At 55.9% G+C, this 27,883-nt stretch overlaps 5 long non-coding RNA genes across 5 annotated transcripts; 3 read left to right on the top strand and 2 right to left on the bottom strand.

The window, feature by feature from the left end:
* Positions 1-198: 198 nt before the first annotated feature.
* Positions 199-4,237, top strand: LOC141579188 (uncharacterized). The gene is made up of 3 exons (XR_012510360.1): positions 199-1,225; positions 1,862-3,727; positions 4,051-4,237. It is a non-coding gene; the product is annotated as an uncharacterized LOC141579188 (long non-coding RNA).
* A 3-nt stretch (positions 4,238-4,240) lies between these two features.
* On the bottom strand, positions 4,241-10,790 carry LOC141579198 (uncharacterized). The gene is made up of 2 exons (XR_012510370.1): positions 7,877-10,790; positions 4,241-6,959 (listed from the first exon to the last, which is right to left on the bottom strand). It is a non-coding gene; the product is annotated as an uncharacterized LOC141579198 (long non-coding RNA).
* A 1,667-nt stretch (positions 10,791-12,457) lies between these two features.
* Positions 12,458-16,060, top strand: LOC141579186 (uncharacterized). The gene is made up of 2 exons (XR_012510358.1): positions 12,458-13,048; positions 13,685-16,060. It is a non-coding gene; the product is annotated as an uncharacterized LOC141579186 (long non-coding RNA).
* Positions 16,061-16,063: 3 nt separating this feature from the next.
* LOC141579197 (uncharacterized) lies at positions 16,064-20,211 on the bottom strand. Its single transcript, XR_012510369.1, has 2 exons — positions 19,703-20,211; positions 16,064-18,782 (listed from the first exon to the last, which is right to left on the bottom strand). It is a non-coding gene; the product is annotated as an uncharacterized LOC141579197 (long non-coding RNA).
* Positions 20,212-23,844: 3,633 nt separating this feature from the next.
* On the top strand, positions 23,845-27,883 carry LOC141579187 (uncharacterized). The gene is made up of 3 exons (XR_012510359.1): positions 23,845-24,871; positions 25,508-27,373; positions 27,697-27,883. It is a non-coding gene; the product is annotated as an uncharacterized LOC141579187 (long non-coding RNA).

Below are 27,883 nucleotides of genomic sequence, written 5' to 3'. Positions count from 1 at the left end.
GGTGTCCCCTCTGGGCAGGAATGGCTTGTTGAACACTTGGTAACCTGGTGGTCCTGTCATGGCCGCACCCAAGGACAGGGCTGAGAAGGGGGAAAGAGGACTCCTGAGGGGCATCTTCTCTGTGTCAATGGGAATACAAGGCTCCCACTTTGTCAGCTTTTCTGCCCCTGAAGGAGGTCTGTGCAGACAGTGGTGGATGTGTGTCAGCACTGGAGATTTCTTATGGGTCGGACAACCAGACAGGGTTCTGAGGCTGCTGCCTGGCCTGTGGGCACTGTATTTACAGGACTCAACACACGGGACGGGACAGGACCTGGTCCATGGAGAACCCCGCGCCACCTCCCTGCAGGAGGCGCAGGTGCCCCACGACAGCAGCAGAGCCCAGGACGCGCTGAGGGTGAGTGCGAGCGAGGAGACTCCACACCCAGGAAGCCCCGGGCCCCACTGCTGCCCCGCTTCTCCCCTGGGCTGCCTCTTAAGAGAGCTGCTGGCAAAGGGATCTGATGCCCCATCTCCCCCATCTGCCGTCACATCCCAGGCCCTGCCTTAGCCAGATGCAAAGTTAGTGCCCACGTATGAGTCCGAATCTCAGAAAGAGACTTGGACAGAACTTCAGTATATGTACAGTCAAGGGTGTTTCTGCATTTTTCTACACGCTGTCCTGTTTCTTCTGCATCCCCACGTGTCCACATTAAACTGAAGATCCTGAGCCCACCCACCCCAGGCTCAGCCGCTGTGTTCTCATCCCTAGAATGGGATGTGTGACAGCAGTCACGGGGATGAAGTGGTGCATGCAGGGAGGGGCCGGCACTGCGGTGCTGACGCAGGGATCTGAGGCACTGATGCATTTCATCATCGCCCTTCGCCCCTTGTACTGGTGATGCCGAGAACCTTGGATCTGCTCAGGGCTCCCCTGTTCCACCTCAGTCACAAGAGCTTGAGGCTTGAGGATTCGGTCTAATCTCCAGCCCCAAGTGCCTGGGGGTCCCCGGTGCTGCCTCTGATTCACATCTCTCCTCTTTCCACCCCAGGGGGGAGCTGGACCATCAGGGAGCAGGGATGAAGCCTACGGGGCTTGGAGCCTCCAGCGACACAGGCTGGAGAAGCTGGTGGCAAAGCTGGTGCCTGCCGTCCTGGGTGGCCACCCCTCCTATGTGAACACATTTCTGGGCAATTATCGAACTTTTGCCACCGCCCAGCAGGTGCTGGACCATCTGTTCCGGAGGTGAGCACTCTGTCTTCATGGGACATTGGGGACCTGGCCACCTACCAGCAGTGCCATGAGGCATTGTTCCTCTACCTCCCTAAGCCTCAGTTTCCCCCCTGCACACTGGGGTCAAGAGAGGATCAGGCCCTAGGAGGGTAGGATCAGAGGGAGACCTTCACGGAAGGTGCTCTCTGGGGACCTGGCTCACGGCAAGAGCAGCTGGCGGGGCTGTGGTTGTGCGAATTTGTCATTGTCCTCCTGCCCAAGAGCTAGCGTCTGCCTCCTGTGTCACTGGGACTTTGGCCTTGGGTGGAACTGTTTTCCCATTTCAAAGGGGATCTGTGACGCCATTAGCTGTCCCTGTCCTGGGAGAGTGAGAGCAGGGATCCCTGGGAGGGACAAGTGGGGTCCCAGGCCCACTCAGATGTGCGCTGTGGGGCCGGGTGGGCTCACTCACTCATTCCCCCAATGTATAGGAAGGGCCCCCAGGGACAGGGGCTTTTCTAGGAACAACCATCATTTAATGCATCGAGCAGACATCAGCCCTGCCCTCCAGGGCTTCCATTCTCTCGGGTGTCACACTGTCACACTAGACAGCACATCCAGCTCGTGTGCTCGGGACAGTCCATGTGATGCCTTCCTGCTCTCCTCTAGATACGGATGCATCCTCCCTTTTACTGAGGAGGACGGGGGACCCCTGCACCAGCTGAAACAGTGAGTCTTTTGGATTGAAGCGGGAAGGACTCCTTCCCCAAATAGTGTGTGAAGCTCTGGGCTCTCTGGTTGGTCCAAGGTGGGTGGAATCCAGGATCCCACATATCCAGTGAGTCTGGTTTGAGAGCAAAAGTCCTAGGGCTTCCCCTGGCAAAGAGGAGACGAGACCCAGAGAGCTGTGGATGGGACTGTGGTGCTGTGAGGGGCAGCTGGGAGGTCAGAAGACAGAGTCAACCCTGAAGAAAACCCACAACCATCCCCTACACATCCCACCCCTGCCCACACGCCCTATGGGAGACACAGAACGCAAGGGGTGGAGAGCATCCTGCCCACCATCTAGTGGAGCCTCAATGGTGGGGACTCAGCTGGTGCTCAGGGGACCCAGTGAGCCTCAGGGGACAGCTGAGCCCATCCTGATGATGCTGAGTGGCAGGGGCAGAAGGAGACCCAGGCAGGGTCCCTGGAGGATTCTGCAGCCAGCAGGTGCAGGAGCTAAAGTCTGTGGAGTTAGGAGGCCCGTGGGCAGCCTGGATGGCCGACACAGCCTGTCTGTTCCCTCCTGGCTCAGGCACTGATAGAGCAGCTCCCGTGTCCCTTAGAGGGCAGTGCCCAGAGCGCACAGCCTGCCTGTCCTCACAGATGTGCCATCCAGTGGGGAGGGGCAGGGAGAGGGACATAGCAGTGTGACAGTTGTCCCTGAAGCGGTGGACAGGTGGTCACGCCATTGAGCCAGGGCTGTCCCTTCAGAAGGCTGGTAGCAGCCCCTCCTCTGTGTCCAAGCCCGCCTCTGCCCACACTGCCAGCTGAGATGGGACATGGAGCAGAGCCGGCCTCTGGATGGGCAGGAGCCAAAGGCAAAAAGGCCCAGGACCCCGCAGGGCTACCCTGGGAGCCCAGCATGGTAGGAAAGGCCAAGCCTCTGACCCTGGTGTCCCCCTGACTACCCCCAGGGCCATGTCCTCCATCCTGGGCACCTGGCTGTTCCAGTACCCAGACGATTTCCACCAGCCTCCAGAATTCCCATGCCTTAAGACCATTGTCGCTTACGTAGAGCTCAGCATGCCTGGCTCCGACCTGGAGCAGCAGGCCCACCTCCTCCTGGCACAGCTGGAGCAACTGGAGCTCCCAGAGGCAGACAGTGATGGTGAGCAGGATGCAGGGTGGGGGATCTGGTGGGTGGGGAGGGGAAGGCACTGGACCCCACAGAGCAGAGTCTGGGAAGACTCCCTGGGGGTGGAGTCAGGGAGTGAGAGTTGACTGAGTAGCAGTGAGGGCTCCCCTGGCTTTGGGAGACACGTGGGAAAGCAGTCCTATTGATGAGAGTTTCCCTTCTTGGAGCTACAGCACCAGCTCCAGAACCCGCTGGGGAAGCCCCTCTGGATGGAGAGCCAGCTCCAGCTCTCCTGCCTGCAACAGCACCAGAGCCAGAGCAGAGGGACGCGCTGTAAGTATCAGTCAGGCTCTGCTGCCTCCCGTCGCCTTCAGGCCCGGGACGCCCACTGTTCTTGAGGTGTCTGTGATTTACAATTCCGGATTACTCTTAGAGGTGATAACATATTCCTTGCGGCCTGTTGTGTTTGTGTTTTATTGTTAATAGAAACATCAAAGTGCCCTACATGTCTTTGTTTGGATACACTCACTTCTCTGTACCAGGCACACCGGGTGGGGATGTGGACAAGTGAACCCAGCATGTTCCCAATCTCTCCCTGCAGGTCCTGTGAGGCAGCGGCCTCCTCTCCCTTGTCTGCTGTGGACCCAGGGCCCAGCTCAGGGCCTCCATCAACACTCCCTGAGACCCCGCCCTTGGTAAGTGGCCGGTCATGTCATGATCAAGACAAGGACATAGAAGGCAACCCCGAATTTTGATCTTAGAGGATTTGTTTTTTTCCAGCAGCGAGACTGATGTTGTGTTTGTGTGAATGTTGCCTGTTTGTCCGACATCCATGGAGCCAGCAGCTCACGTGCCATTCCCATATGGCCACCAGAGGGAGGGGTGTCACTGCTTCTGAGAAACACTGTTCCATTCCAACGTGGTCCTTCCCAATTTAGCCCTCCTCAGAACATGTTTTAGAAAGTGAGGATTTCTTTAAGCTATAGAGCTTTGGTTTTTTCCTTCAATCTCATTTCAGGTCTAATCTCAATACACTGTAATTCACAAAAAGAAGTTGGCCACTGAGTGGAAGTTGTCCCTTGGGATACACAGACATGTGTTAGTCTGTGTCCAGCACCCATCTGTGTCCACCTCTGTCCCTTCCTCTCTCCCTCCAACCGTCTGCGTTTGTAAATATCTATTTAAATAAAAGACTTTGACAATCAGTGCAATGTAGTAGAGATATTTTAATTCATGTTGCCTTGTGTGTGTGTGATGTAGATTTGGGTAGAAAGAGGTCTGCTCACAGGACAGTGGGGTTGTCCCTGAATCCCTAGGAGACAATTGAAGCAGGGCAGTAGGTCTCGGTGAGAGTCACTCACCGGGGAAGTTCTCCTGCTCAGCACAGCCAAGGTGGGTCCGCATCGACTTCTATCCCCAGAGCACTGAGTCTGCTTTCGCCTGGGGCGCTTTGCTACAATCCTGTGTATCCTAAAGTGTCAGAAGAAAGAACAGTGATGATAAGAACTGTGGGAGAGGGACAGGTTTTGATTTCAATTACCTGCTCCTCTACCTACAACGGCTTTCCCTGGATTGTAGTATAACGAACGCTCAGCCACCTGGGAGCAGAGTCTATGCCTGGTTTTGAGCATATTACAGATCTCCAGCCCAGCACTTGGCCAAGAAGATGTACACGTATTGCTGAGTGAATACAGTTGGGAGGGAAGATAGGACAGGTTCGGGAATATATTTGAAATGGGGCCACTCCTGGAGCTTTCCTGACAGGAGGTCATCATACATAGGCACCTTCCTCACCTGCCAGGCCGTTTACTCCTGAAGGCCTTCCCACAGAGCCCCTCAGCCAGGACCCACATGATCCCAGGGCTCTCCCACATCACATCTCACCATCTGCTCTCACTTCCGTTCTCATTTTGGCCCCCTTGACTCTCCTGCTGTGTGGCTCTCCACTCTAGGACTCAGGGGACACCTCTGACTCCCTCAGGGATCCAAAGTCAGAATATTAGATCCTACAGACCTGTAGTTTCACTATGGGACTGAATTTAGGAATCAGTCACCACGTGGAGAAATACCGCTCTGCATGACTGTCATAATGGGGGGGTTTCCTTGAACAATCTATGTTAAATTCGATGGCATAAAGGAAGCATGTTTTTCTTGCAATGAGCATCCCTACTAAATGGAGCCATTTCTCTGATGAGGCTCTAAAAGACCTGACGCACAGCATGAGGAACAGTTTGAAGTGATATTGTGCTATAACGCAGTATATAATGCTGTGATACTTCTAAAAATTGTTATTATCCAGTTGGGCTAGAGTTATTGAAAAAAAAACATTGTGTGTATATGACCCTTTAAATTTCTCATGTTTCCATGAAATTCAGAAGATGGTGGTGAATTCATCCATTTCCTTCTCGGCATTCATTGGGATGATCCTGTTTTTTCTCCTCACACTGTTAATGGAATGGAGTACATACTCATGCATTTTTCTAGGGTGAAGCCACCCTGCATTCCAGGAATCTTTCCCACTTGTTCATGGTGCACAATTCTTCTTACACAGATGGATATGAGTGACTAGTATATAGGTATTTTTCTGCCCTTTCTACCTCAGCTCAGGCTTCCTGAGCCCTGGTAGGGTGGCCGGTGATGGCCAGGACACAACACCGAACCACAGAGGTTTTTGCCTTCTCATTACTCATGATAATCGTTCTTACTAACCCCCGATGCTTGATTTACACAGTCATGACTGTCAGACAGACCTGCACTCACCCATTTCCCCACCTCGTGTCTCACTCTCCACTCGTTCCTTCTGGGATTCGTTCATTTCTTCCTTCAATCCAACCGTCCTCACTCTCAGTGACAGCCTGACAGCGGCAAACTCTCTGAGTCTCTTGGATCTGAACACAATGTTATTTTGCTTTTACTCCTGAGTCATGGCTTAGAAGGAAAAACATATGGACATTCCTGTGATGGGTCCCTTCGCATCTGAGATGTCTTTCTGAAGTCTTGAAGTCAGTGGCAGCCTGGCCTCGCACAAAGTGGGCTCACTTGGACCACTGGGCCCTGGCTGGGCTGAGAAGCATCCGTGCAGATGGGGCACTGCCCTTGGAGGAGCATCAGCAGGGCCCTCGCGGGTCAGGAGGCAGGGGAGGGGAAAAAGTGGGCAAGAGCCTCTCCTGTGGTTTCCCTGGCGAGCAACAGGGAGGCAGGACTAGCAGGTGGGAGGAATCAGCATCTCTGGGTGGAGGGGCTGCCCCTACTTGTCTGTCCCCGCCCTGGGTGTGCTCACTGGCATCTTCCACTGTCTCTAGGAACTGACTAGCCCTGGGAGGGGCAGCCCCTCCAGGGTCAGTGGGACCCAGATGTCAAAGTGTCAGAAAACAGACAATAAAAAACGGCTAGCATACATGTCCAAACCACAGGCCTCTGTTTCCGCATGCGTGGAGGGCGGGATTGGTCCCAGTGGCCCTCCAAGGTCCAGCCCTGCACTCTCAGAGTCCAGCCAGCCGCCAGGACCTCCCCGAATTCAGGTCCTAACCGTCTAGGGTCAGCAAAGCAGCCATGCCTCTACCCAGCCCTGCAGATCAGGCATTTCAAGGCCTGTGGGTCGCCTGGGGCTTCTGTGGCACAGGAGAACAGGCAGTGGTGGGGCTGCTGGCTCAGCCTCCAGGTTGGACTTCACAAATGGAACAGGGGGCTCTGGGCTGGAATAATCCAGGCTTGTTCGCCAAGGGGAAGGACGGGGGTAACCGAGTCAGAGCACAGACTGCCAGTGCCTCGAGAACCATGCTGAGGCCCGGGGGCGAGGGGGTCGGCAACTGGGAGCGCGCATCCTGCTGGGATCCTGTGAGATGGTGGCTGGGTGATTAATGCTGAAGCTCACACTGCCCAGAAGGCTTCTGGAAATAAACACGCTCTCATAAACACAGGAACATCCTGAGAAGACAGTCAGACAAGGCTGGGAGACAAACGCGGGGCACGCGGCCCACCGCCCATCAGAAAGCACCCCTCACACCCACTCCCCTTGTCACCACGGCTGCCTGGCCTGTCAGTGGTGACAGCGAGTGGCCTGCTTTCCTGACCGCTTGGCCAGTGGCCAAAAGTCAGGGCTGAAGTTGGCACTTGTTCACCAGTGCTGTCCAGGGGACAGCAGGTGCCACAGAAGGATCTGTGGGGCCTCCTTGTGTCTGGCCAGAGGGACAAGATCTGCAGATGGGTGTGGGGGTGCTGATCCTGCACCCGGGAAGTACACTGGCTAACTGGCCATCCTTTCCTGGAATCCCTGAGAACCAGCAAGACGGGGACCTTGACATTTGGGGCAGGACTGAGCCACCCCATGTCTGTTCTGAGTCTTGTCTTTCTGCCTGTCCTCCTGACAAGGTGGCGCTCTGAGTATTTTCATCTGGAGACAGGAAGACAGAGGCCCACAGGGGCAAAGTGACCTGCCCAAGGCCACACAGCCACAGCCAGGAGGGGCGCAGACTCCAAGTCCAGCCCCTTCCCACTGGGACATGGCCTGTAGCTGCAGAAGGCCCCAGCTGCAGCCCACAGAGGGTTCTCGGGAGTCCTTCTGACTCCAGAACCAGGGAGAGCAGGAGAGCCCCAGGCCCCACATCTGCAAACGATAGCTACTGATAAAAAAAAAAAAAAAAAAAAAAAAAAAATTGGCACGTCCAGAGCAGCCCAGGGCCAGAGTATAGTTCTTGAAGGCAGAAGGTGAGTCAGCTGGTCTCCTTCTTGCCAGGGTGGGTGGGATCCTGGTCCTCAGCCCCTGCCACAGCACTGGTGGATTTGGGGGACCCCGCAGCCTCTAAAACAAGCTCCTGGACCCCCTTGCCAGCCACTTGGCATACCTTCTCCCTTCTGACTGCCAGGATTTCTTCAATATTCCTCTTCCCATCCAGGTCCGAGAACCAACCCAGGTTGTCCGGGGTGGTGTGGTGGGTCTGGCAGCCAGGACAGGTCACAATGACCACACCCTGGTGATAGGCAAGCTTGGAGATATGCTTGGAGTACCCAGTCCCACAGACATCGCAGGTGAAGACTAGCTGGTAGTGCGCGGGCACAGGTCCCTTGTCGGAGCTGGAGGGCCGCCAGCCCCAGCCCCAGCCCCAGGCCCGCCTTCTCCCTGCGGCCTCCAGGCAGGCACCGAGCCCCCAGCAGCCACCTCAGGCCAAGCCTCCGGGAGTCGCGCGCCTCTCAACAGTCTCGGCAGGCGGCTCAGCGCTGTCCACAGCAGCCCGCCCGCAGGCCCCAGCCGCCACGATCTGCGCAGCGGAGACCGAACCCCGCCCCGGCTCTCCCCGCGCCACGGCTCTCCCGCACGGCAGAGGCCGCCTCCGGACCAGACTGTCCAGCCACAGCCGAGATCGCCCCCCGCCCCATGCCCCGGCTTTCCCGGCGCGGCCGAGAACGACCCCCGCACCAGATCTCCCCGAGCGGCCAAGGGCGCCCCCCTCCCAGGCTGTCTCGCCACAGCCGAGATCGCCCCGCCCCACAAGCCCCGGCTTTCCGGCGAGGCCGAGAACGACCCCCGCCCAGGCTCTCCCCGCCTCGGTCCTCCCCGCCCCAGATCTCCCCGCCCGGCTGAGGCTGCCCACTGCCCAGGCTCTCCCCGCGCAGCAGACGCCGCCCCCCGCCCCAGCTCACCCCGCACAGCCGAGACCGCCCCAACCGGGCTCTCCGCTCCTGGCCCAGCCCTTCCCCTGCCCCTGCTCCGCAGATTTCTCCCCTCCTGTTCTGGCCCTCCCCGCACAGCCCATACCGCCCCTGCCCCCTGCCCCAAGCTCTGTGCGGGAAGCCCGGGCCACGCCTTCGACATCTTGGAAGCAGGCTTCCCTAGGCTGTTGCTTTAAAGATGATTTTGAAGGGAAAAAAAGGAACAGAAAAGAACATAAATACAAAACAGAAACAGACTCATACAAATAGAAAACAAACTTGTGGTTGCCAAGCGGGAGGGGCGTGGGACGGGACAGACCGGGAGTTCGAAATGTGCACACACTGACAGGCAGATGCAGAATAGATGAACAAGATTATACTGTATAGCACAGGGAAATACATACAAGATCTTGTGGTAGCTCACAGCCAAAGACATTGTTCCAATGAACATGGGTATGTTCATGTATCCCTGAAAAATTGTGCTCTACATGGGAAATTGACAAAATTATAAAGAAAGATTCATTAATTGCCCAAATACCTGTCTATATAAATCAACCTTTTTAAATAAAATACCAAAAAGTGCAGGGGGGAGAAAAAGCTGCGGGTTATTTCCATAGCATCCTGGTGTGTTTGACGACGTGGAGTGACCCTATTCGTTCCTTCAGCGAGCATTCGTTGAACGCCTCCTATGTGCCTGATACTGTGCCTGGTGCCCAGGAAATACTCCCTGTCCTGAAAAAGCGTACAGTCGGACATGGAAATGAGCAGCTACAGCAGCGTATGAGCGGTTCTGTCATACTCACCCGGGCCCCGCTAGTTCAGACATGATCACAATTTGGGGAAGGACTGAGATAAGGACTGTATTCGTGGTAGTGTAGAAAGCATGTCGTCTAAGCAAACTGAAAGACAGAGCAATAAGCATTCCTCCACCTAAAAGTACAAATGGCTTCAAGGGCCCTAAGAGCATCCATTGACATGCTACAGCAGTGAAGGCAGAATCCGCTTTAAGGAGCAGAGAACAGAGAAAGCACTCACCTTACAAGGGCAAACCTCTGACTGCCCTGTTGCCATCCCAGTTGAGGGAGTGGGACCTATAGGAAGGAAAAGTGACCTGAAAGTAAAAAGGTAAGTGGTAATACGATAAGGCTGAGAAAGGGCCAAATGAGCAGCCGTGGCAATGACACAGTGGCTTCAGCGATTCAGTGGCGTGTGAGCTGCCTGAACGTGTAACCCCCAATATCTCAGTGGCTTAATACAATCCCGGGCTTTTCTTCCCTTGCGTAACGTCCAAGATGGGTTTATCTTCCTTGGTGGGTAGCTCTTCTCCTAGCCAGAGTTCGGGGATCCAGGTTCTTTTTATCCGCTGAATCGATCATCTTCGACATATGGCTTCTCAGGTCTCAAGGACGTGAAGGAGGACGTGAAGGGGAACGTGTGGGAGATCTTTATGGGCTGTGCTGAAGTTCACATGCCACCGTTAGACCTCAACAGCTGAGCGCGCCCGACTGCCAGGGAGGCCGGGAAATGGAGTCCAGCCGCATCTGTGCCCACGAACAGGAGGCAGTGACCCTGGTAAGCAGCTAGGCCAGAGCGCCACACGGAGCTAGAGGTAGAGGCCAGCTCCCTGTGGGTGGGCACCCTCTCTCGGCCTCACCTTGCTATCTCTGATGCCGAGTTGAGGATCTCGGGCCCCCAGGTCATGAGGTCCCTACTGTCATTTGCTCCGTGCCATGCTGCCCGTGGCCTTGCTCTCTCTCACGTCCCCAGTGTATTCCATCAGAGCAGTTATTACTTCCTGATTACATCCTTCCTTGTCATTCAGTTTACCCGCTGGCCTTCCTCCTACGTGGACGGAAGCTCCATGAAGGCAAGGAAGCAGCCAACGAGATGGTCACGTCACTCTAGTGATGTCAGCCTCCATCTGCCCATCTGTCCCTGGGTCTCTGCATATCCAGCTGGAGAAGTTCAGCGTGCCAGACTGTGTAATCAGAGAAGTGGACAGTTTTCCTGCTCCCAGGACTGTGCTACTGAGTGTGCACAGTGGACACAGGCTGTCTATAATCCCAGTTCCAGCCCTGCTACCTGCATGGCCTTGACTCACGAGCTCTAAACTTCCAGCAAGGGCCTCAGAATTTCTCATTCCATTTGCTTTAGAGAACTGAAACCCTCAGACCTCAGGATGCTATTGCCCATTTCTCCTGTGCGGGGACAGTTTCCTACTGGCGACACAGAGTGTGTGAGCACTGGTTTAGGCACACAAACACACACACACACACACACACACATACCAACAAAGACACACACATAGACACCCGTGTACAATGACATTGAATAAGAATTATCGCGTCACATCCTAAGAGGAACAGCCATGGAGGAGGAAGTCAGAGGAAGATAACTTGGGTCGCAGGCAACACCTCCAGGTGACATCACTCTCCAATTTTTTAGGCCTTATTCCACTTGCACCTCAGGACGTCCCTAGAAGTACTTGCTAGAATCATTCCCACTGTGCAGCTGGGGAGACACACGGGCCTGGACACACACCAGGACTTCCCCAGGATGGAGAACAGGTAAGTATGAGGGGTGGAGTCTGGAAGCCAGGGCGTCTCCTCAAAGCTGCATGCAGACCCTCCCCGGCAGCTCTAGAGACGGCGGGGCTGCTATAACTGTGCAAGATGCGGGTTCGCGTGGAGAAGGGCGTGAGCAGGCAAGCGGCCCATAGGGCAGTGTGTGGAGGTGTTGTCTGAGGAGGGGCTTCCAGGAAGTGGACCCCAGGAAGTGACATCACATCCTTCACAGACCCCAACCGAAATGGAACCTGGTTACCAGGCACCCACATTCTAGTGACGGCTCCAGAGCCAGCGCACTTGGCTGGAGACAGTTGAAGACACAGGATGTTCTCCTCTTGTTTCCCGGTCTCCCGGGGCTTCTCCGCCAGGAAACCCTGGACTGCGAGGTTCTTCGGTGGCTGTAGGCGTCTGTGGAACCCTCCACCCAGACGCCTGTGGCCTATTTTGCGCAGGTCACCTAAGGTAACGCAGGGTGGCCTGGAGAAGGCCAGTGTGGGACCGGCCTCCATTGGGGGCCCTCCCTGGGCAGGCCCGCTTTCCCTCATCTCCATGTCGCTGAAGGGGGACTTGAGAGGAGGTGTCCCCTCTGGGCAGGAATGGCTTGTTGAACACTTGGTAACCTGGTGGTCCTGTCATGGCCGCACCCAAGGACAGGGCTGAGAAGGGGGAAAGAGGACTCCTGAGGGGCATCTTCTCTGTGTCAATGGGAATACAAGGCTCCCACTTTGTCAGCTTTTCTGCCCCTGAAGGAGGTCTGTGCAGACAGTGGTGGATGTGTGTCAGCACTGGAGATTTCTTATGGGTCGGACAACCAGACAGGGTTCTGAGGCTGCTGCCTGGCCTGTGGGCACTGTATTTACAGGACTCAACACACGGGACGGGACAGGACCTGGTCCATGGAGAACCCCGCGCCACCTCCCTGCAGGAGGCGCAGGTGCCCCACGACAGCAGCAGAGCCCAGGACGCGCTGAGGGTGAGTGCGAGCGAGGAGACTCCACACCCAGGAAGCCCCGGGCCCCACTGCTGCCCCGCTTCTCCCCTGGGCTGCCTCTTAAGAGAGCTGCTGGCAAAGGGATCTGATGCCCCATCTCCCCCATCTGCCGTCACATCCCAGGCCCTGCCTTACCAGATGCAAAGTTAGTGCCCACGTATGAGTCCGAATCTCAGAAAGAGACTTGGACAGAACTTCAGTATATGTACAGTCAAGGGTGTTTCTGCATTTTTCTACACGCTGTCCTGTTTCTTCTGCATCCCCACGTGTCCACATTAAACTGAAGATCCTGAGCCCACCCACCCCAGGCTCAGCCGCTGTGTTCTCATCCCTAGAATGGGATGTGTGACAGCAGTCACGGGGATGAAGTGGTGCATGCAGGGAGGGGCCGGCACTGCGGTGCTGACGCAGGGATCTGAGGCACTGATGCATTTCATCATCGCCCTTCGCCCCTTGTACTGGTGATGCCGAGAACCTTGGATCTGCTCAGGGCTCCCCTGTTCCACCTCAGTCACAAGAGCTTGAGGCTTGAGGATTCGGTCTAATCTCCAGCCCCAAGTGCCTGGGGGTCCCCGGTGCTGCCTCTGATTCACATCTCTCCTCTTTCCACCCCAGGGGGGAGCTGGACCATCAGGGAGCAGGGATGAAGCCTACGGGGCTTGGAGCCTCCAGCGACACAGGCTGGAGAAGCTGGTGGCAAAGCTGGTGCCTGCCGTCCTGGGTGGCCACCCCTCCTATGTGAACACATTTCTGGGCAATTATCGAACTTTTGCCACCGCCCAGCAGGTGCTGGACCATCTGTTCCGGAGGTGAGCACTCTGTCTTCATGGGACATTGGGGACCTGGCCACCTACCAGCAGTGCCATGAGGCATTGTTCCTCTACCTCCCTAAGCCTCAGTTTCCCCCCTGCACACTGGGGTCAAGAGAGGATCAGGCCCTAGGAGGGTAGGATCAGAGGGAGACCTTCACGGAAGGTGCTCTCTGGGGACCTGGCTCACGGCAAGAGCAGCTGGCGGGGCTGTGGTTGTGCGAATTTGTCATTGTCCTCCTGCCCAAGAGCTAGCGTCTGCCTCCTGTGTCACTGGGACTTTGGCCTTGGGTGGAACTGTTTTCCCATTTCAAAGGGGATCTGTGACGCCATTAGCTGTCCCTGTCCTGGGAGAGTGAGAGCAGGGATCCCTGGGAGGGACAAGTGGGGTCCCAGGCCCACTCAGATGTGCGCTGTGGGGCCGGGTGGGCTCACTCACTCATTCCCCCAATGTATAGGAAGGGCCCCCAGGGACAGGGGCTTTTCTAGGAACAACCATCATTTAATGCATCGAGCAGACATCAGCCCTGCCCTCCAGGGCTTCCATTCTCTCGGGTGTCACACTGTCACACTAGACAGCACATCCAGCTCGTGTGCTCGGGACAGTCCATGTGATGCCTTCCTGCTCTCCTCTAGATACGGATGCATCCTCCCTTTTACTGAGGAGGACGGGGGACCCCTGCACCAGCTGAAACAGTGAGTCTTTTGGATTGAAGCGGGAAGGACTCCTTCCCCAAATAGTGTGTGAAGCTCTGGGCTCTCTGGTTGGTCCAAGGTGGGTGGAATCCAGGATCCCACATATCCAGTGAGTCTGGTTTGAGAGCAAAAGTCCTAGGGCTTCCCCTGGCAAAGAGGAGACGAGACCCAGAGAGCTGTGGATGGGACTGTGGTGCTGTGAGGGGCAGCTGGGAGGTCAGAAGACAGAGTCAACCCTGAAGAAAACCCACAACCATCCCCTACACATCCCACCCCTGCCCACACGCCCTATGGGAGACACAGAACGCAAGGGGTGGAGAGCATCCTGCCCACCATCTAGTGGAGCCTCAATGGTGGGGACTCAGCTGGTGCTCAGGGGACCCAGTGAGCCTCAGGGGACAGCTGAGCCCATCCTGATGATGCTGAGTGGCAGGGGCAGAAGGAGACCCAGGCAGGGTCCCTGGAGGATTCTGCAGCCAGCAGGTGCAGGAGCTAAAGTCTGTGGAGTTAGGAGGCCCGTGGGCAGCCTGGATGGCCGACACAGCCTGTCTGTTCCCTCCTGGCTCAGGCACTGATAGAGCAGCTCCCGTGTCCCTTAGAGGGCAGTGCCCAGAGCGCACAGCCTGCCTGTCCTCACAGATGTGCCATCCAGTGGGGAGGGGCAGGGAGAGGGACATAGCAGTGTGACAGTTGTCCCTGAAGCGGTGGACAGGTGGTCACGCCATTGAGCCAGGGCTGTCCCTTCAGAAGGCTGGTAGCAGCCCCTCCTCTGTGTCCAAGCCCGCCTCTGCCCACACTGCCAGCTGAGATGGGACATGGAGCAGAGCCGGCCTCTGGATGGGCAGGAGCCAAAGGCAAAAAGGCCCAGGACCCCGCAGGGCTACCCTGGGAGCCCAGCATGGTAGGAAAGGCCAAGCCTCTGACCCTGGTGTCCCCCTGACTACCCCCAGGGCCATGTCCTCCATCCTGGGCACCTGGCTGTTCCAGTACCCAGACGATTTCCACCAGCCTCCAGAATTCCCATGCCTTAAGACCATTGTCGCTTACGTAGAGCTCAGCATGCCTGGCTCCGACCTGGAGCAGCAGGCCCACCTCCTCCTGGCACAGCTGGAGCAACTGGAGCTCCCAGAGGCAGACAGTGATGGTGAGCAGGATGCAGGGTGGGGGATCTGGTGGGTGGGGAGGGGAAGGCACTGGACCCCACAGAGCAGAGTCTGGGAAGACTCCCTGGGGGTGGAGTCAGGGAGTGAGAGTTGACTGAGTAGCAGTGAGGGCTCCCCTGGCTTTGGGAGACACGTGGGAAAGCAGTCCTATTGATGAGAGTTTCCCTTCTTGGAGCTACAGCACCAGCTCCAGAACCCGCTGGGGAAGCCCCTCTGGATGGAGAGCCAGCTCCAGCTCTCCTGCCTGCAACAGCACCAGAGCCAGAGCAGAGGGACGCGCTGTAAGTATCAGTCAGGCTCTGCTGCCTCCCGTCGCCTTCAGGCCCGGGACGCCCACTGTTCTTGAGGTGTCTGTGATTTACAATTCCGGATTACTCTTAGAGGTGATAACATATTCCTTGCGGCCTGTTGTGTTTGTGTTTTATTGTTAATAGAAACATCAAAGTGCCCTACATGTCTTTGTTTGGATACACTCACTTCTCTGTACCAGGCACACCGGGTGGGGATGTGGACAAGTGAACCCAGCATGTTCCCAATCTCTCCCTGCAGGTCCTGTGAGGCAGCGGCCTCCTCTCCCTTGTCTGCTGTGGACCCAGGGCCCAGCTCAGGGCCTCCATCAACACTCCCTGAGACCCCGCCCTTGGTAAGTGGCCGGTCATGTCATGATCAAGACAAGGACATAGAAGGCAACCCCGAATTTTGATCTTAGAGGATTTGTTTTTTTCCAGCAGTGAGACTGATGTTGTGTTTGTGTGAATGTTGCCTGTTTGTCCGACATCCATGGAGCCAGCAGCTCACGTGCCATTCCCATATGGCCACCAGAGGGAGGGGTGTCACTGCTTCTGAGAAACACTGTTCCATTCCAACGTGGTCCTTCCCAATTTAGCCCTCCTCAGAACATGTTTTAGAAAGTGAGGATTTCTTTAAGCTATAGAGCTTTGGTTTTTTCCTTCAATCTCATTTCAGGTCTAATCTCAATACACTGTAATTCACAAAAAGAAGTTGGCCACTGAGTGGAAGTTGTCCCTTGGGATACACAGACATGTGTTAGTCTGTGTCCAGCACCCATCTGTGTCCACCTCTGTCCCTTCCTCTCTCCCTCCAACCGTCTGCGTTTGTAAATATCTATTTAAATAAAAGACTTTGACAATCAGTGCAATGTAGTAGAGATATTTTAATTCATGTTGCCTTGTGTGTGTGTGATGTAGATTTGGGTAGAAAGAGGTCTGCTCACAGGACAGTGGGGTTGTCCCTGAATCCCTAGGAGACAATTGAAGCAGGGCAGTAGGTCTCGGTGAGAGTCACTCACCGGGGAAGTTCTCCTGCTCAGCACAGCCAAGGTGGGTCCGCATCGACTTCTATCCCCAGAGCACTGAGTCTGCTTTCGCCTGGGGCGCTTTGCTACAATCCTGTGTATCCTAAAGTGTCAGAAGAAAGAACAGTGATGATAAGAACTGTGGGAGAGGGACAGGTTTTGATTTCAATTACCTGCTCCTCTACCTACAACGGCTTTCCCTGGATTGTAGTATAACGAACGCTCAGCCACCTGGGAGCAGAGTCTATGCCTGGTTTTGAGCATATTACAGATCTCCAGCCCAGCACTTGGCCAAGAAGATGTACACGTATTGCTGAGTGAATACAGTTGGGAGGGAAGATAGGACAGGTTCGGGAATATATTTGAAATGGGGCCACTCCTGGAGCTTTCCTGACAGGAGGTCATCATACATAGGCACCTTCCTCACCTGCCAGGCCGTTTACTCCTGAAGGCCTTCCCACAGAGCCCCTCAGCCAGGACCCACATGATCCCAGGGCTCTCCCACATCACATCTCACCATCTGCTCTCACTTCCGTTCTCATTTTGGCCCCCTTGACTCTCCTGCTGTGTGGCTCTCCACTCTAGGACTCAGGGGACACCTCTGACTCCCTCAGGGATCCAAAGTCAGAATATTAGATCCTACAGACCTGTAGTTTCACTATGGGACTGAATTTAGGAATCAGTCACCACGTGGAGAAATACCGCTCTGCATGACTGTCATAATGGGGGGGTTTCCTTGAACAATCTATGTTAAATTCGATGGCATAAAGGAAGCATGTTTTTCTTGCAATGAGCATCCCTACTAAATGGAGCCATTTCTCTGATGAGGCTCTAAAAGACCTGACGCACAGCATGAGGAACAGTTTGAAGTGATATTGTGCTATAACGCAGTATATAATGCTGTGATACTTCTAAAAATTGTTATTATCCAGTTGGGCTAGAGTTATTGAAAAAAAAACATTGTGTGTATATGACCCTTTAAATTTCTCATGTTTCCATGAAATTCAGAAGATGGTGGTGAATTCATCCATTTCCTTCTCGGCATTCATTGGGATGATCCTGTTTTTTCTCCTCACACTGTTAATGGAATGGAGTACATACTCATGCATTTTTCTAGGGTGAAGCCACCCTGCATTCCAGGAATCTTTCCCACTTGTTCATGGTGCACAATTCTTCTTACACAGATGGATATGAGTGACTAGTATATAGGTATTTTTCTGCCCTTTCTACCTCAGCTCAGGCTTCCTGAGCCCTGGTAGGGTGGCCGGTGATGGCCAGGACACAACACCGAACCACAGAGGTTTTTGCCTTCTCATTACTCATGATAATCGTTCTTACTAACCCCCGATGCTTGATTTACACAGTCATGACTGTCAGACAGACCTGCACTCACCCATTTCCCCACCTCGTGTCTCACTCTCCACTCGTTCCTTCTGGGATTCGTTCATTTCTTCCTTCAATCCAACCGTCCTCACTCTCAGTGACAGCCTGACAGCGGCAAACTCTCTGAGTCTCTTGGATCTGAACACAATGTTATTTTGCTTTTACTCCTGAGTCATGGCTTAGAAGGAAAAACATATGGACATTCCTGTGATGGGTCCCTTCGCATCTGAGATGTCTTTCTGAAGTCTTGAAGTCAGTGGCAGCCTGGCCTCGCACAAAGTGGGCTCACTTGGACCACTGGGCCCTGGCTGGGCTGAGAAGCATCCGTGCAGATGGGGCACTGCCCTTGGAGGAGCATCAGCAGGGCCCTCGCGGGTCAGGAGGCAGGGGAGGGGAAAAAGTGGGCAAGAGCCTCTCCTGTGGTTTCCCTGGCGAGCAACAGGGAGGCAGGACTAGCAGGTGGGAGGAATCAGCATCTCTGGGTGGAGGGGCTGCCCCTACTTGTCTGTCCCCGCCCTGGGTGTGCTCACTGGCATCTTCCACTGTCTCTAGGAACTGACTAGCCCTGGGAGGGGCAGCCCCTCCAGGGTCAGTGGGACCCAGATGTCAAAGTGTCAGAAAACAGACAATAAAAAACGGCTAGCATACATGTCCAAACCACAGGCCTCTGTTTCCGCATGCGTGGAGGGCGGGATTGGTCCCAGTGGCCCTCCAAGGTCCAGCCCTGCACTCTCAGAGTCCAGCCAGCCGCCAGGACCTCCCCGAATTCAGGTCCTAACCGTCTAGGGTCAGCAAAGCAGCCATGCCTCTACCCAGCCCTGCAGATCAGGCATTTCAAGGCCTGTGGGTCGCCTGGGGCTTCTGTGGCACAGGAGAACAGGCAGTGGTGGGGCTGCTGGCTCAGCCTCCAGGTTGGACTTCACAAATGGAACAGGGGGCTCTGGGCTGGAATAATCCAGGCTTGTTCGCCAAGGGGAAGGACGGGGGTAACCGAGTCAGAGCACAGACTGCCAGTGCCTCGAGAACCATGCTGAGGCCCGGGGGCGAGGGGGTCGGCAACTGGGAGCGCGCATCCTGCTGGGATCCTGTGAGATGGTGGCTGGGTGATTAATGCTGAAGCTCACACTGCCCAGAAGGCTTCTGGAAATAAACACGCTCTCATAAACACAGGAACATCCTGAGAAGACAGTCAGACAAGGCTGGGAGACAAACGCGGGGCACGCGGCCCACCGCCCATCAGAAAGCACCCCTCACACCCACTCCCCTTGTCACCACGGCTGCCTGGCCTGTCAGTGGTGACAGCGAGTGGCCTGCTTTCCTGACCGCTTGGCCAGTGGCCAAAAGTCAGGGCTGAAGTTGGCACTTGTTCACCAGTGCTGTCCAGGGGACAGCAGGTGCCACAGAAGGATCTGTGGGGCCTCCTTGTGTCTGGCCAGAGGGACAAGATCTGCAGATGGGTGTGGGGGTGCTGATCCTGCACCCGGGAAGTACACTGGCTAACTGGCCATCCTTTCCTGGAATCCCTGAGAACCAGCAAGACGGGGACCTTGACATTTGGGGCAGGACTGAGCCACCCCATGTCTGTTCTGAGTCTTGTCTTTCTGCCTGTCCTCCTGACAAGGTGGCGCTCTGAGTATTTTCATCTGGAGACAGGAAGACAGAGGCCCACAGGGGCAAAGTGACCTGCCCAAGGCCACACAGCCACAGCCAGGAGGGGCGCAGACTCCAAGTCCAGCCCCTTCCCACTGGGACATGGCCTGTAGCTGCAGAAGGCCCCAGCTGCAGCCCACAGAGGGTTCTCGGGAGTCCTTCTGACTCCAGAACCAGGGAGAGCAGGAGAGCCCCAGGCCCCACATCTGCAAACGATAGCTACTGATAAAAAAAAAAAAAAAAAAAAAAAAAAAAAAATTGGCACGTCCAGAGCAGCCCAGGGCCAGAGTATAGTTCTTGAAGGCAGAAGGTGAGTCAGCTGGTCTCCTTCTTGCCAGGGTGGGTGGGATCCTGGTCCTCAGCCCCTGCCACAGCACTGGTGGATTTGGGGGACCCCGCAGCCTCTAAAACAAGCTCCTGGACCCCCTTGCCAGCCACTTGGCATACCTTCTCCCTTCTGACTGCCAGGATTTCTTCAATATTCCTCTTCCCATCCAGGTCCGAGAACCAACCCAGGTTGTCCGGGGTGGTGTGGTGGGTCTGGCAGCCAGGACAGGTCACAATGACCACACCCTGGTGATAGGCAAGCTTGGAGATATGCTTGGAGTACCCAGTCCCACAGACATCGCAGGTGAAGACTAGCTGGTAGTGCGCGGGCACAGGTCCCTTGTCGGAGCTGGAGGGCCGCCAGCCCCAGCCCCAGCCCCAGGCCCGCCTTCTCCCTGCGGCCTCCAGGCAGGCACCGAGCCCCCAGCAGCCACCTCAGGCCAAGCCTCCGGGAGTCGCGCGCCTCTCAACAGTCTCGGCAGGCGGCTCAGCGCTGTCCACAGCAGCCCGCCCGCAGGCCCCAGCCGCCACGATCTGCGCAGCGGAGACCGAACCCCGCCCCGGCTCTCCCCGCGCCACGGCTCTCCCGCACGGCAGAGGCCGCCTCCGGACCAGACTGTCCAGCCACAGCCGAGATTCGCCCCCCGCCCCATGCCCCGGCTTCTCCCGGCGCGGCCGAGAACGACCCCCGCACCAGATCTCCCCGAGCGGCCAAGGGCGCCCCCCTCCCAGGCTGTCTCGCCACAGCCGAGATCGCCCCGCCCCACAAGCCCCGGCTTTCCGGCTGAGGCCGAGAACGACCCCCGCCCAGGCTCTCCCCGCCTCGGTCCTCCCCCGCCCCAGATCTCCCCGCCCGGCTGAGGCTGCCCACTGCCCAGGCTCTCCCCGCGCAGCAGACGCCGCCCCCCCGCCCCAGCTCACCCCGCACAGCCGAGACCGCCCCAACCGGGCTCTCCGCTCCTGGCCCAGCCCTTCCCCTGCCCCTGCTCCGCAGATTTTCTCCCCTCCTGTTCTGGCCCCTCCCCGCACAGCCCATACCGCCCCTGCCCCCTGCCCCAAGCTCTGTGCGGGAAGCCCGGGCCACGCCTTCGACATCTTGGAAGCAGGCTTCCCTAGGGCTGTTGCTTTAAAGATGATTTTGAAGGGAAAAAAAGGAACAGAAAAGAACATAAATACAAAACAGAAACAGACTCATACAAATAGAAAACAAACTTGTGGTTGCCAAGCGGGGAGGGGCGTGGGACGGGACAGACCGGGAGTTCGAAATGTGCACACACTGACAGGCAGATGCAGAATAGATGAACAAGATTATACTGTATAGCACAGGGAAATACATACAAGATCTTGTGGTAGCTCACAGCCAAAGACATTGTTCCAATGAACATGGGTATGTTCATGTATCCCTGAAAAATTGTGCTCTACATGGGAAATTGACAAAATTATAAAGAAAGATTCATTAATTGCCCAAATACCTGTCTATATAAATCAACCTTTTTAAATAAAATACCAAAAAGTGCAGGGGGGAGAAAAAGCTGCGGGTTATTTCCATAGCATCCTGGTGTGTTTGACGACGTGGAGTGACCCTATTCGTTCCTTCAGCGAGCATTCGTTGAACGCCTCCTATGTGCTGCTGACACTGTGCCTGGTGCCCAGGATACTACTCCCTGTCCTGAAAAAGCGTACAGTCGGACATGGAAATGAGCAGCTACAGCAGCGTATGAGCGGTTCTGTCATACTCACCCGGGCCCCGCTAGTTCAGACATGATCACAATTTGGGGAAGGACTGAGATAAGGACTGTATTCGTGGTAGTGTAGAAAGCATGTCGTCTAAGCAAACTGAAAGACAGAGCAATAAGCATTCCTCCACCTAAAAGTACAAATGGCTTCAAGGGCCCTAAGATACAGCAGTGAAGGCAGAATCCGCTTTAAGGAGCAGAGAACAGAGAAAGCACTCACCTTACAAGGGCAAACCTCTGACTGCCCTGTTGCCATCCCAGTTGAGGGAGTGGGACCTATAGGAAGGAAAAGTGACCTGAAAGTAAAAAGGTAAGTGGTAATACGATAAGGCTGAGAAAGGGCCAAATGAGCAGCCGTGGCAATGACACAGTGGCTTCAGCGATTCAGTGGCGTGTGAGCTGCCTGAACGTGTAACCCCCAATATCTCAGTGGCTTAATACAATCCCGGGCTTTTCTTCCCTTGCGTAACGTCCAAGATGGGTTTATCTTCCTTGGTGGGTAGCTCTTCTCCTAGCCAGAGTTCGGGGATCCAGGTTCTTTTTATCCGCTGAATCGATCATCTTCGACATATGGCTTCTCAGGTCTCAAGGACGTGAAGGAGGACGTGAAGGGGAACGTGTGGGAGATCTTTATGGGCTGTGCTGAAGTTCACATGCCACCGTTAGACCTCAACAGCTGAGCGCGCCCGACTGCCAGGGAGGCCGGGAAATGGAGTCCAGCCGCATCTGTGCCCACGAACAGGAGGCAGTGACCCTGGTAAGCAGCTAGGCCAGAGCGCCACACGGAGCTAGAGGTAGAGGCCAGCTCCCTGTGGGTGGGCACCCTCTCTCGGCCTCACCTTGCTATCTCTGATGCCGAGTTGAGGATCTCGGGCCCCCAGGTCATGAGGTCCCTACTGTCATTTGCTCCGTGCCATGCTGCCCGTGGCCTTGCTCTCTCTCACGTCCCCAGTGTATTCCATCAGAGCAGTTATTACTTCCTGATTACATCCTTCCTTGTCATTCAGTTTACCCGCTGGCCTTCCTCCTACGTGGACGGAAGCTCCATGAAGGCAAGGAAGCAGCCAACGAGATGGTCACGTCACTCTAGTGATGTCAGCCTCCATCTGCCCATCTGTCCCTGGGTCTCTGCATATCCAGCTGGAGAAGTTCAGCGTGCCAGACTGTGTAATCAGAGAAGTGGACAGTTTTCCTGCTCCCAGGACTGTGCTACTGAGTGTGCACAGTGGACACAGGCTGTCTATAATCCCAGTTCCAGCCCTGCTACCTGCATGGCCTTGACTCACGAGCTCTAAACTTCCAGCAAGGGCCTCAGAATTTCTCATTCCATTTGCTTTAGAGAACTGAAACCCTCAGACCTCAGGATGCTATTGCCCATTTCTCCTGTGCGGGGACAGTTTCCTACTGGCGACACAGAGTGTGTGAGCACTGGTTTAGGCACACAAACACACACACACACACACACACACATACCAACAAAGACACACACATAGACACCCGTGTACAATGACATTGAATAAGAATTATCGCGTCACATCCTAAGAGGAACAGCCATGGAGGAGGAAGTCAGAGGAAGATAACTTGGGTCGCAGGCAACACCTCCAGGTGACATCACTCTCCAATTTTTTAGGCCTTATTCCACTTGCACCTCAGGACGTCCCTAGAAGTACTTGCTAGAATCATTCCCACTGTGCAGCTGGGGAGACACACGGGCCTGGACACACACCAGGACTTCCCCAGGATGGAGAACAGGTAAGTATGAGGGGTGGAGTCTGGAAGCCAGGGCGTCTCCTCAAAGCTGCATGCAGACCCTCCCCGGCAGCTCTAGAGACGGCGGGGCTGCTATAACTGTGCAAGATGCGGGTTCGCGTGGAGAAGGGCGTGAGCAGGCAAGCGGCCCATAGGGCAGTGTGTGGAGGTGTTGTCTGAGGAGGGGCTTCCAGGAAGTGGACCCCAGGAAGTGACATCACATCCTTCACAGACCCCAACCGAAATGGAACCTGGTTACCAGGCACCCACATTCTAGTGACGGCTCCAGAGCCAGCGCACTTGGCTGGAGACAGTTGAAGACACAGGATGTTCTCCTCTTGTTTCCCGGTCTCCCGGGGCTTCTCCGCCAGGAAACCCTGGACTGCGAGGTTCTTCGGTGGCTGTAGGCGTCTGTGGAACCCTCCACCCAGACGCCTGTGGCCTATTTTGCGCAGGTCACCTAAGGTAACGCAGGGTGGCCTGGAGAAGGCCAGTGTGGGACCGGCCTCCATTGGGGGCCCTCCCTGGGCAGGCCCGCTTTCCCTCATCTCCATGTCGCTGAAGGGGGACTTGAGAGGAGGTGTCCCCTCTGGGCAGGAATGGCTTGTTGAACACTTGGTAACCTGGTGGTCCTGTCATGGCCGCACCCAAGGACAGGGCTGAGAAGGGGGAAAGAGGACTCCTGAGGGGCATCTTCTCTGTGTCAATGGGAATACAAGGCTCCCACTTTGTCAGCTTTTCTGCCCCTGAAGGAGGTCTGTGCAGACAGTGGTGGATGTGTGTCAGCACTGGAGATTTCTTATGGGTCGGACAACCAGACAGGGTTCTGAGGCTGCTGCCTGGCCTGTGGGCACTGTATTTACAGGACTCAACACACGGGACGGGACAGGACCTGGTCCATGGAGAACCCCGCGCCACCTCCCTGCAGGAGGCGCAGGTGCCCCACGACAGCAGCAGAGCCCAGGACGCGCTGAGGGTGAGTGCGAGCGAGGAGACTCCACACCCAGGAAGCCCCGGGCCCCACTGCTGCCCCGCTTCTCCCCTGGGCTGCCTCTTAAGAGAGCTGCTGGCAAAGGGATCTGATGCCCCATCTCCCCCATCTGCCGTCACATCCCAGGCCCTGCCTTAGCCAGATGCAAAGTTAGTGCCCACGTATGAGTCCGAATCTCAGAAAGAGACTTGGACAGAACTTCAGTATATGTACAGTCAAGGGTGTTTCTGCATTTTTCTACACGCTGTCCTGTTTCTTCTGCATCCCCACGTGTCCACATTAAACTGAAGATCCTGAGCCCACCCACCCCAGGCTCAGCCGCTGTGTTCTCATCCCTAGAATGGGATGTGTGACAGCAGTCACGGGGATGAAGTGGTGCATGCAGGGAGGGGCCGGCACTGCGGTGCTGACGCAGGGATCTGAGGCACTGATGCATTTCATCATCGCCCTTCGCCCCTTGTACTGGTGATGCCGAGAACCTTGGATCTGCTCAGGGCTCCCCTGTTCCACCTCAGTCACAAGAGCTTGAGGCTTGAGGATTCGGTCTAATCTCCAGCCCCAAGTGCCTGGGGGTCCCCGGTGCTGCCTCTGATTCACATCTCTCCTCTTTCCACCCCAGGGGGGAGCTGGACCATCAGGGAGCAGGGATGAAGCCTACGGGGCTTGGAGCCTCCAGCGACACAGGCTGGAGAAGCTGGTGGCAAAGCTGGTGCCTGCCGTCCTGGGTGGCCACCCCTCCTATGTGAACACATTTCTGGGCAATTATCGAACTTTTGCCACCGCCCAGCAGGTGCTGGACCATCTGTTCCGGAGGTGAGCACTCTGTCTTCATGGGACATTGGGGACCTGGCCACCTACCAGCAGTGCCATGAGGCATTGTTCCTCTACCTCCCTAAGCCTCAGTTTCCCCCCTGCACACTGGGGTCAAGAGAGGATCAGGCCCTAGGAGGGTAGGATCAGAGGGAGACCTTCACGGAAGGTGCTCTCTGGGGACCTGGCTCACGGCAAGAGCAGCTGGCGGGGCTGTGGTTGTGCGAATTTGTCATTGTCCTCCTGCCCAAGAGCTAGCGTCTGCCTCCTGTGTCACTGGGACTTTGGCCTTGGGTGGAACTGTTTTCCCATTTCAAAGGGGATCTGTGACGCCATTAGCTGTCCCTGTCCTGGGAGAGTGAGAGCAGGGATCCCTGGGAGGGACAAGTGGGGTCCCAGGCCCACTCAGATGTGCGCTGTGGGGCCGGGTGGGCTCACTCACTCATTCCCCCAATGTATAGGAAGGGCCCCCAGGGACAGGGGCTTTTCTAGGAACAACCATCATTTAATGCATCGAGCAGACATCAGCCCTGCCCTCCAGGGCTTCCATTCTCTCGGGTGTCACACTGTCACACTAGACAGCACATCCAGCTCGTGTGCTCGGGACAGTCCATGTGATGCCTTCCTGCTCTCCTCTAGATACGGATGCATCCTCCCTTTTACTGAGGAGGACGGGGGACCCCTGCACCAGCTGAAACAGTGAGTCTTTTGGATTGAAGCGGGAAGGACTCCTTCCCCAAATAGTGTGTGAAGCTCTGGGCTCTCTGGTTGGTCCAAGGTGGGTGGAATCCAGGATCCCACATATCCAGTGAGTCTGGTTTGAGAGCAAAAGTCCTAGGGCTTCCCCTGGCAAAGAGGAGACGAGACCCAGAGAGCTGTGGATGGGACTGTGGTGCTGTGAGGGGCAGCTGGGAGGTCAGAAGACAGAGTCAACCCTGAAGAAAACCCACAACCATCCCCTACACATCCCACCCCTGCCCACACGCCCTATGGGAGACACAGAACGCAAGGGGTGGAGAGCATCCTGCCCACCATCTAGTGGAGCCTCAATGGTGGGGACTCAGCTGGTGCTCAGGGGACCCAGTGAGCCTCAGGGGACAGCTGAGCCCATCCTGATGATGCTGAGTGGCAGGGGCAGAAGGAGACCCAGGCAGGGTCCCTGGAGGATTCTGCAGCCAGCAGGTGCAGGAGCTAAAGTCTGTGGAGTTAGGAGGCCCGTGGGCAGCCTGGATGGCCGACACAGCCTGTCTGTTCCCTCCTGGCTCAGGCACTGATAGAGCAGCTCCCGTGTCCCTTAGAGGGCAGTGCCCAGAGCGCACAGCCTGCCTGTCCTCACAGATGTGCCATCCAGTGGGGAGGGGCAGGGAGAGGGACATAGCAGTGTGACAGTTGTCCCTGAAGCGGTGGACAGGTGGTCACGCCATTGAGCCAGGGCTGTCCCTTCAGAAGGCTGGTAGCAGCCCCTCCTCTGTGTCCAAGCCCGCCTCTGCCCACACTGCCAGCTGAGATGGGACATGGAGCAGAGCCGGCCTCTGGATGGGCAGGAGCCAAAGGCAAAAAGGCCCAGGACCCCGCAGGGCTACCCTGGGAGCCCAGCATGGTAGGAAAGGCCAAGCCTCTGACCCTGGTGTCCCCCTGACTACCCCCAGGGCCATGTCCTCCATCCTGGGCACCTGGCTGTTCCAGTACCCAGACGATTTCCACCAGCCTCCAGAATTCCCATGCCTTAAGACCATTGTCGCTTACGTAGAGCTCAGCATGCCTGGCTCCGACCTGGAGCAGCAGGCCCACCTCCTCCTGGCACAGCTGGAGCAACTGGAGCTCCCAGAGGCAGACAGTGATGGTGAGCAGGATGCAGGGTGGGGGATCTGGTGGGTGGGGAGGGGAAGGCACTGGACCCCACAGAGCAGAGTCTGGGAAGACTCCCTGGGGGTGGAGTCAGGGAGTGAGAGTTGACTGAGTAGCAGTGAGGGCTCCCCTGGCTTTGGGAGACACGTGGGAAAGCAGTCCTATTGATGAGAGTTTCCCTTCTTGGAGCTACAGCACCAGCTCCAGAACCCGCTGGGGAAGCCCCTCTGGATGGAGAGCCAGCTCCAGCTCTCCTGCCTGCAACAGCACCAGAGCCAGAGCAGAGGGACGCGCTGTAAGTATCAGTCAGGCTCTGCTGCCTCCCGTCGCCTTCAGGCCCGGGACGCCCACTGTTCTTGAGGTGTCTGTGATTTACAATTCCGGATTACTCTTAGAGGTGATAACATATTCCTTGCGGCCTGTTGTGTTTGTGTTTTATTGTTAATAGAAACATCAAAGTGCCCTACATGTCTTTGTTTGGATACACTCACTTCTCTGTACCAGGCACACCGGGTGGGGATGTGGACAAGTGAACCCAGCATGTTCCCAATCTCTCCCTGCAGGTCCTGTGAGGCAGCGGCCTCCTCTCCCTTGTCTGCTGTGGACCCAGGGCCCAGCTCAGGGCCTCCATCAACACTCCCTGAGACCCCGCCCTTGGTAAGTGGCCGGTCATGTCATGATCAAGACAAGGACATAGAAGGCAACCCCGAATTTTGATCTTAGAGGATTTGTTTTTTTCCAGCAGCGAGACTGATGTTGTGTTTGTGTGAATGTTGCCTGTTTGTCCGACATCCATGGAGCCAGCAGCTCACGTGCCATTCCCATATGGCCACCAGAGGGAGGGGTGTCACTGCTTCTGAGAAACACTGTTCCATTCCAACGTGGTCCTTCCCAATTTAGCCCTCCTCAGAACATGTTTTAGAAAGTGAGGATTTCTTTAAGCTATAGAGCTTTGGTTTTTTCCTTCAATCTCATTTCAGGTCTAATCTCAATACACTGTAATTCACAAAAAGAAGTTGGCCACTGAGTGGAAGTTGTCCCTTGGGATACACAGACATGTGTTAGTCTGTGTCCAGCACCCATCTGTGTCCACCTCTGTCCCTTCCTCTCTCCCTCCAACCGTCTGCGTTTGTAAATATCTATTTAAATAAAAGACTTTGACAATCA

Source organism: Camelus bactrianus, chromosome 11 (assembly GCF_048773025.1).
Source record: "Camelus bactrianus isolate YW-2024 breed Bactrian camel chromosome 11, ASM4877302v1, whole genome shotgun sequence".
In the NCBI taxonomy this organism is placed as follows: domain Eukaryota; kingdom Metazoa; phylum Chordata; class Mammalia; order Artiodactyla; family Camelidae; genus Camelus; species Camelus bactrianus.
Note: the sequence above shows the minus strand (reverse complement) of the source record. Positions and strands in the feature narration are given on the sequence as shown.